At 44.3% G+C, this 9438-nt stretch overlaps 1 long non-coding RNA gene across 1 annotated transcript in view; it reads left to right on the top strand.

Annotated features, from left to right (window-relative positions):
* The window catches only part of LOC125617421, a 21951-nt gene that overhangs the window by 2960 nt on the left and 9553 nt on the right, over window positions 1–9438 (top strand). The window contains exon 3 of the long non-coding RNA XR_007348405.1: window positions 1069–1072. This is a non-coding gene — a long non-coding RNA (uncharacterized LOC125617421). The remainder of the gene's footprint in view (window positions 1–1068; window positions 1073–9438) is intronic.

Raw genomic sequence — 9438 nt, forward strand, 5'->3', positions numbered from 1 at the left:
TATATATATATATATATATATATAATTACTAATGTGGTTAAACATTTTTTTCTTTTTAGAATATTTGTTCCATCTTTTATAAATTGTCTTTTCATTTTTATTACTTACTTTTCAGTGTTGATTCCTGATTTATTGGTATGACTCACTCTGTACACAGTTAAGCTGTTAACCTCATGTCACATTTGTATGCTGGGGATGGAACCCAGGGCCTTGTGCACGTTAAGCAGACGCTGTCACCCAGCTACAACCCTAGCCTTTCATCACAGATTTTTCAGGTTCTCGGGTGATTTCAGATAGAGCTAAGCCTGTGTCCTGTGGGAGAGAGTTGGGTTAGGCTAGGGAAGGACGTCATCCAAGATGCTGTGAGGATCTGAGATCCCCTGGAGACGATGTGGAGAGGGGAGAGAAGGAGGAAGAACCCACAGCACTTCCACCTCCCCCTCTCTGGTGCTGCTCCTGGGGGCATATCCATCCCTGGATGCACTATCTTGAGGGCAGGGACTGTGCCCTCTCTAGCCTTTAATACAGTGACTTACTGCACTTAAATGTTTCAGGGATAAACAGCAGCCTCCTGGAGAGCAGAGGGAATGGAAGGCGGTCATGAAGGGAGTGAATAATAGAACCTCTGCCGTTACAGAAGCCTTCTCAGATGGCAGTGCCCGCGTTATGGAGTTTGCTGACTTCCATTCAGCAGTTCGGCTCTGAGGCTTTGGCACTGGCCATGTGGTGGGGCTAAAACGGGGACAGGAGCATACACAGATCACACCCCAAGCAACGGATATTCCTGTTGTATGTCAAGGACTATGGAAAAGCCAGAGATTACGCCAGTAATCCCAGTAGCGGAGGAGGCTGAGGAAGGAGGCTTGGGGTTTCAAAGCCAGCCTCAGCAGTGAGACCCTAAGCAACTCAGGGAGGCCCTGTCTCTAAATAAAATATTAAAAAGGCCTGAGGATGTGGCTCAGTGGTTAAGCGCCCCTGGATTCAATCCTGGGTACCAAAAAAAAAAAAAAACCTATAGAGAACATGGTCAGAACGTAGGTGGTGGCAGAGAGTGATTTAAGTGAGGAGTGAAGTTTCAGCCGAGAGCCCCAAAGCAGGCATCAGGCTCCGGATGAGAACTGGGAAGGGGAAACATGTCTTTGGAAGGCCTGGGGGCCACAGAGAGCTTGATTGACAGGCGGCCATAGTGGCTAGGACTGGTGTCCCACAGGCACGTGGCCTCAGGGAGGTGGTCAAATTTTCTTCAACAGGTAACAAAAAGCCCCAGAGGCAATTAAGCAGTAGTGATGGTATTAAAGGTGCGGTGTGGTTTAGAGACTGCCTTTATAAAGACCAACCCCCTTCCCACCCCACCCCACTCTATTGCTATGAGATCTAACCCAGGAGATGAAGGTATAATCACCTGCAGCGAGTTCAAAAGAAAACAAATAAACCCACTCCGTGGTGCACACCTGTAATCCCAGCAGCTTGGGAGGCTGAGGCAGGAGGATCTTGAGTTCAAAGCCAGCAACTCAGTGAGACCCTGTCTCTAAACAAAATACAAAATAGGGCTGGGGATGTGGCTCAGTGGTTGAGTGCCCCTGAGTTCAATCCGTGGGACCAAAAACAGAAATAAACCATCTCCCCTGAGGTTTTTAGAGAAATGGACGTTTCCTTCTCTGGGCTTCCTGCAGGCTTCCCACTGCCCCAGGCTGCCCTTTCGCAATGAGGTCTCCTGAGGGAGCCAAGGGCAGGGACAGGGCACCAGAGCCCTGGGTGCAGAGCAGGGCAAGGAGGGGTCAGCCCTGCAGCTCATCAGAACTCCCTGGAAGGCTTCTGAAGGTCCGCTGACCAGGCCACACTCCACATGGGTCACATCCATCCCTGGGGGTGGGACCAGCTGTCAGTATTTTACTTCTTCCTTTTTTCTTGGTGTGTAATAAGCATATAGTAAAGTGCACGGGTTTTTAGGTTACAACTCAGTGTGTTCTAGCGCGTGCACGCGCGCGCGTGCGTGTGTGTGTGTGTGTGTGTGTGTGTGTCTGTGTATAAATCCACGTTACCTGCCATCCAGACACAGTCACAGAATATGGTCAACATCCCGGGAATCTCCCTTTCCAATCAACCCCCTGCCCATTCCCACGTGTTCATTCTGACTGCTATCACCACAGTGTGTACTTTGTGTTCCCCCTCCTATCTCTAGTAGGTATCAATAGGTATTTTTGGTTACTAAGTATTATTCCATCATAAAAAGATTCTAAGTTTGCTTATCCATTCGCCAGTCGATGGCTAGGTTGTTCTCAGTTTTCCGCTATAGTGTCCTTTGGTGAATGTAGGTATTGGGCGCAGGAGTTTCTCATGCAGTCAGAACCAGAGACTGGGAGAGATCTACAAGTCCCCAGGGGTCCTCTATTGAAGAAGCTGGGGTCTAAGTCTTGGGAAGCCTGGGGGCAGGTTCTCCCCAGGTTCAAAAATGAGTAAGCTAAGCTATGGCTTTCAAAGTTTTTCAAGTTCCTTTCCTTTTGAAATTCCTGGGCCTTTAATAAAATCTCTGTCCCGGCAGCTCGGGGAGGCTGAGGCAGGAGGATCACAAGTTCAAAGTCAGCCTCAGCAATTTAGCGAAGCCCTAAGCAACTTAGCAAGACCGTGTCTCAAAAAATAAGGGTCTGTGATTGTAGCTCAGTGGTAGAGCTCTTGCCCAGCACGGGTGAGGCCCTGAGCTCGATCCTCAGCACCACATAAAAATAAATAAGTAAAATAAATTGTGTCCATCTACAATAATCAATCAATGAATCAATCAATAAATGACTGACATTTTAAAAAGGACTGGAGATGTGGCTCAGTGGTTAAGCATCCCTGGGTTCAATCCCCAGTAACAAACAAACCAAGTACCTCTCCTGTCACAGCAGGAATGGAGCAGGGCCTAGGGGAACAGTGGCCCCCACCGCCAGCAGCACCATGTGGGGTAGCTCCTGGGGGCTTTGGGGGCGGGCCAGCTGCAGCGAGGCTCTGGCTGTGACCATGAACCAGACGTTCCTCAACAGACTCCCCGGCCTCACCTCTCCCCACATCCCCCTTCCCCACACCTAGAATAGCTTTCTAAGCACATTCCCTCTTCCCACTCAGGCAGAAACCTCCTAAAAAGAGCCATCTGTGTCGCGAGTCTCCCTCTGTAGCTCCCCTGACACACGTGAGTTGGGAAGGTGGGTCGATGGCTGCCGATACACCCAGGCACACCACACGGGCACTTTGAGTCACCCGCGTCTGGAGCCAGGGGACAGAGGACTGATTTCTTCTCCCAGTGGAGCCTGGCCGTGCCCTGCACCAGGGCAAATCGTGCACGACCTCTGCAAGGTGACTGTACCTCTGGCTGTCACTGCTGAGGGTGGCTACTCTGGCCTCACCTGCCCGCCTTATTCTTGTCACTTTGACTCTGATCAGGGTCAAGATGAACACAGCAGGACTCAGGAAATGCCTCACGTTTGCTGTCTGTTGTCCCTGCTCTTGCTGGGGTGATCCACCCTGGAGGTGACCCCCACTGCCGTCAGGTCTGGGTCCTCTGTTGCCACCTGTGAACCTTGGAGCATTTCTCCCACTCCCTTATATTCGGTTTGAATGTCTAACAACACTTTTTTTTTTAAATTTTTTGAGCCCAGGGGCACTTAAACACCGAGCCACATCCCCAGTCCTTTCCGTTTTTTAATTTTGAGACAGGGTCTCACTTGGTTGCTTACAGCCTCACTAAATTTCTGAGGCTGGCTTCAAACCTGCAATCCCCCTGCCTCAGCTTCCGGAGCTGCTGGGATTAGAGGCGTGAGCCACTGTACCTGGCTAACCACGTATTCAAGTGCCTAGCATGGGTGAGGCCCTGAGCTGGAAAAACTGAGTTTGGAATGTCAGGGCCTGGGTGACAGGGATTTCTGCCTGTAATGCCCACCGTGGGGCCCAGCAGCCCGGAGCAGTGCCTAGCACACAAAGGGACTCGGGAAAGATTTCTTAAAGACACAAGTGAAGCTGGACCTGGTGGCACATGCCAATGATCCCAGTAGCTCAGGAGGCTGAGTCAGGAAGATCCAAGTTTGAGGCCAGCCTGGGCAATCTGATGGGACTCATAGTAAAAATAAAAAGGATCAGGGTTGTAGCTCAGGGGTACAGCAACCCTGCGTTCAATCCCCAGAAGCAAAAAAATGAAAAAAGAAACAAGCGAAGCTTGTGTACATCTTGGCTTGAAACTCCTACCTCGATATCCTCTTCCTATGGACCCTCCTTCTTCAGCAGAGCCTGCGGCCACATTCCCCTCCTAAGTTTCTACTCCTAACCCCCATTAGAGCCTCCTTTTACCTCTGAGCACGGACTTAGGAGCTACTTGGCCTACACCAAAATCCAGCTCTGCCACTGGCTGTGGGGCCTTGGGCAAATTGCTTGGCCTCTCTGGGCCTCAGCTTCCTCTCCCTTTTTTCTGGAGATAACAGCAATACCAACCCCATGGATTTGGGGAAGGATTACTTTAGGACAGGGCCCTGAATATGGAAGATACTCAAGAAATGTTAGTGATTGGTATTACTTTTATTTTTAAATTCATTTTTAATATTATAAAATAAAAACAGATACGTGAACACAGAAAACAAAGGTATAACTTAGTGAATTTTCTTTTTTGTGTAGTGAATTCTATTTTTAAAACACTTTTAGTTGTGGATGGACACAACAGCTTTACTTTATTTATTTATATGTGGTACTGAGAATCAAACCCAGGGCCTCACACATGCTAGGCAAGTGCTCTACCACTGAGCCACAACCCCAGCCCCTGTGTGGTGAATACTTATCATGCATATGCCCTTGTAATCCCCCACCTCTACAGAAGTCCCCCACTGCCCCCCACTATCCCACACCAGTTATGGTCCCTGGTTCCCTCAATGGTACCCATCATCCTGCCTCATTATGGCATCTCTAGATGCCATAGTTCAGTCTAGGCCATTTTAAAAAATCAACTTTGTGGAGGTAAAATTTATACCAAATAAAACTCACCCATTTTAAGTGTTTGATTAGATGAATTTTGACAAATAGCCCTTGTGCTATTAAGAACATTTTCACGGCTCCCCAGTATTTTCCTTGTGCCATTTATACTCAATCCCTCCCTCTTCCTGGCCCCAGACAACCTCTGATCTTCTTTCTGGATTAGATTTCCTTAAGCCAGGTGTGGTGGCTCAGGCTGAAATCCCAGCCACTGTGGAAGCTAAGGCAGGAGGAGGATTACAAGTTTGAGGCTGGTCTCAGCAATGTAACTTAGCTAGACCCTGTCTCAAAATTTTTTTAATTAAAAAATTTTTTTGAAAAATTTCTCATTTCTACAATTTCATATAAATTAAGTCATGTGGACTACTCTTTTCCTGTTTACAGATTATTTCACTCAGTATACTGTTTTTTAAATTTTTTTAGTTGAAGATGGACACAATGCCTTTATTTATTTATTTATGGTGCTGAGACTCGAACCCAGCAACTCTCACATTCTAGGCAAGTGCTCTACCACTGAGCTACAACCTCAGCCCAGCACAGTGGTTTTGACATTCATGCCTATTGCTGCCTATGTTAGATTTTCTTGCTTTTTCATCGCTGTGTAGTATTCTGTTGAATTATTATACTAAATTTACTCATGCAGTTTTCTTTTGATGGACACTTGGGTTTTTACAAGTTTTTGGCTACCAACAAATAGACTATAGACGTTGGTGAACAGGCAGGAGACATTTGTTTTAATTCTCTTGGGTGTAAATAGGCAGGGGTGGGATTGCCAGCTGCACAGGAGGCATCAGACGGTCAAACTGTTTTCCAAAGTGGCCAAATCCTTGGATGTTCTCACCAGCAATAGATGAGAGTTCAGTTACTTTGCATCTTCACTAGCATTTAAAGTTGTCATGATTTTTTTTAAAGATCGGTTTTTAAAACCACTCTAATAGGTATTTAGTGGGATCTTTTTATAGTTTTCCCTAGTGACCAATAATGTTAATCATTTTTTCGTGTGTTTAGTGGTAATTCAAATATCTTCTTTTCTGAAAAGCCTTTTTTTGGTTTGTTTGTTTTGGGGGGGGGTGTTTGTTTGTTTTGGTGCCACAGATTGAACCCAGAGGGGCTTCATCACTGCGTCCCATCCCCAGCCCTTTTCACATTTTACTTTGAATCAGGATCTCACTAATTTAGTTGCTCAGGGTCTCACTGAGTTGCTGAGGCTGGCCTCAAATTTGCAATCCTCCTGCCTCAGCCTCCAGAGTCACTGGAATTACAGGTGTGCGCCACCGCACCAAGTTGAAAGGTCTTTTCAAGTCTTTTATTCATTAAAAATGTCTTCATTGGCCAGGTGTTGTTGTGCATGCTTGTAATACCAGAGACTCGGGAGGCTGAGGCAGGAGAATCACAAGTTCAAAGCCAGCCTCAGCAACTAGAGAAGCCCAAAGTGACTTAGCAAAACCCTTTCTCAAGGGGCTGGGTATGTGGCTCAAGCGGTAGCGTGCTCGCCTGGCATGCGTGTGGCCCGGGTTCGATCCTCAGCACCACATACAAAACAAAGATGTTGTATCCGCTGATAACTAAAAAATAAATATTTAAAAAAAAAAAAAAACCCTTTCTCAAAATAAAATTTTTTTAAAAAGGGCTTGGGATATGGCTCAGTGTTAAGTGCCCCAGGTTCAATTCCTGATACCAAAAAAAAAAAAAGGTCTTAATTGATGTTAAAATATACATCCCATAATATTTTCTGTCCTAGCCANAGCCTATATCCTGGGAGCAAATTTTTACTCCTCACACATCAGATAGAGCACTAATCTCTAGGGTGTATAAAGAATTCAAAAAGCTAATCACCAAATTGTGTTAAAATATACATCCCATAATATTTTCTGTCCTAGCCATTTTTAATTTATTTAATTTATTTTTTTGAGGAGGAAAAGTTTGAGTGCTCACGGTTTCAGTGGTCTAAGTCTACAGAAGGCCAGCTCCATTCCTCGGGGCTCGAGGTGAGGCAGGACATCATGGTGAAACAGTGTGGTGGAGGGAAGCCGCTCATATTATGGTGATCAGAAAGCAGAGAGAGCTGTCCTAGCCATTTTTAAATGTATAGTTCGTTTTTTTGCCCTTGTTTTTTTGAGAGTAGGTACGGGGAATTGAACTCAGAGTCACTCAACCACTGAGCCACATCCCCAGCCCTATTTCTGTATTTTATTTAGAGACAGGGTCTCACTGAGTTGCTAAAGTGCTTCGTCATTGTTGAAGCTGGCTTGGAACTCGTGATCCTCCTGCCTCAGCCTCCTGAGCTGCTGGGATTATAGGTGTGTGCCACTGCACCCAGCTTGGTAGTGTCTTTTGAATGCCAGAAGTTTAAATTTATCATTTAATTTATTAATTTTTTAATGGCCCATGCTTAAGAGATCTTTAAATTTTTTTAATTTGTTTTAATTAGCTTTACATGATAGTAAAAGGAATGCATTTATGCACTTTGATATATCATTCATAGATGGGATATAATTTCTCATTTCTCTGAGTGTACGTATTACAGAATCATATTGGTCATGCAGTCACATATATACAAACAATAATGTCTGTTTCATTCTACTGTCTTTCCTATCCCCACATCCCCCCCACATCACTTCCCTCTACTTAATCTAAGACAATGCTATTCTTCCCTAGTGCCCCCTGCCCCCCACCTTATTGTGAATCAACATCTGCATATTATAGAAAACATTCGGCCTCTGGTTTTGTGGGATTGGCTTACGTCGCTAGCATGATATTCTCCAACTCCAACCATTTACTGGAAAGTGCCATAATTTCACTCTTCTTTAAAGCTGAGTAATATTCCATTGAATACATATACCACATTTTCTTTATCCATTCATCTATTGAGGGACACCTAAGTTGGTTCCATAGTCTAGCTACTGTGAATTGAGCTGCTATAAACGTTGATGTGGCTTGTCACTATAGTATGCTGATTTTAAGTCCTTGGCTATAAACCAAGGAGTGGGATAGCTAGGTCAAATGGTGGTTCCATTCCCAGTTTTCTGAGGAATCTCCACACTGCTTTCCACAGTGGTTGTACCAATTTGCAGTCCCACCAGCAATGTATGAGTTGGCCTTTTTTACCACATCCTCACCAATATTTATTATTGCTTGTATTCTTGGTAACTGCCATTCTGACAGGAGTGAGACGAAATCTTAGAGTAGTTTTGATTTGGATTTCTCCAATTGTTAGAGATGTTGAACAGTTTTTCATATATTTGTTCATCAACTGTATTTCTTTTTCTGTGAAGTGTCTGTTCAGTCTCTTAGCCCATTTATTGATTGGGTTATTTGTTTTTTGGTGTTCAGTTTTTTGAGTTCTTTATATATCCTAGATTAATGATTTATTGGAGGTGCATATGGTAAAGATTTTCTTCCAATCTGTAGGCTCTTTCCTCACATTATTGATTGTTTCCTTTGCTGAGAAGAGGCTGTTTAATTTGAATCATCCTACTTATTGATTATTGATTTTACTCTTGTGCTTTAGGAGTCTTGTTAGTCTTGTTAAGGAAGTCAGATCCTAGGCCTACGTGGTCAAGATTTGGGCCTATTTTCTCTTCTAGTAGCCACAGGGTCTCTGCTCTAGTGCCTAAGTCTTTGATCCACTTTGAGTTGATTTTTGTGCAGGGTGAGAGAGAGAGAGGCTCAATTTCATTTTGCTACATACAGATTTCCAGTTTTGCCAGCACCATTTGTTGAATAGGCTCTCTTTTCTCCAGTGAATGTTTTTGGCACCTTTGTCTAGTATGAGATAACATATTTATGTGGATTAGTCTCTGTGTCCTGTATTCTGTACCATTGGTCTACAAGTCTATTTTGGTGACAATACTATGCTGTTTTTGTTACTATAGCTCTGTAGTGTAGTTTAAGGTCTGGTATTGAGATGCCTCCTGCTTCACTTTTCTTTCTAAGGATTGCTTTAGCTATTTTGCATCTCTTAAATTTCCCAAATAAATTTAATGATTGATTTTTCTATTTCTATGAAGAATGTCTTTGGGATTTTAATAGGAATTGCATTAAATCTATATAACACTTTTGGTAGTGTGGCCATTTTGACAATATTAATTCTGCCTGTCCAGGAGCATGGGAGATCTCTCCATCTTCTGAGGTTTTCTTCAATTTCTTTGCTTAAGAGACCTTTGCCTATATCAAGCCACGAGAATTTTTTTTTCCTGTTTTCCTTTAGAATTTTTCTAGTTTTGGCCAGGTATGGTGGCCTATAATCCCAGTGGCTCAGGAGGCTGATGCAGGAGGATGGAGAGTTCAAAGCCAGGCTCAGCAACTTAGTGAATCCCTCAGCAACATAGCGAGACCCTGTCTCTAAATAAAATGCAAGAAAAGGGGACTGGAGATGTGGCTCAGGAGTTATTTGCCCATGGGTTCAATTCCCAGTATCAAAAAAAAAAAAAAAAAAAAAAAAAA

Source organism: Marmota marmota, unplaced genomic scaffold (genome assembly GCF_001458135.2).
Source record: "Marmota marmota marmota unplaced genomic scaffold, marMar, whole genome shotgun sequence".
NCBI lineage: Eukaryota > Metazoa > Chordata > Mammalia > Rodentia > Sciuridae > Marmota > Marmota marmota.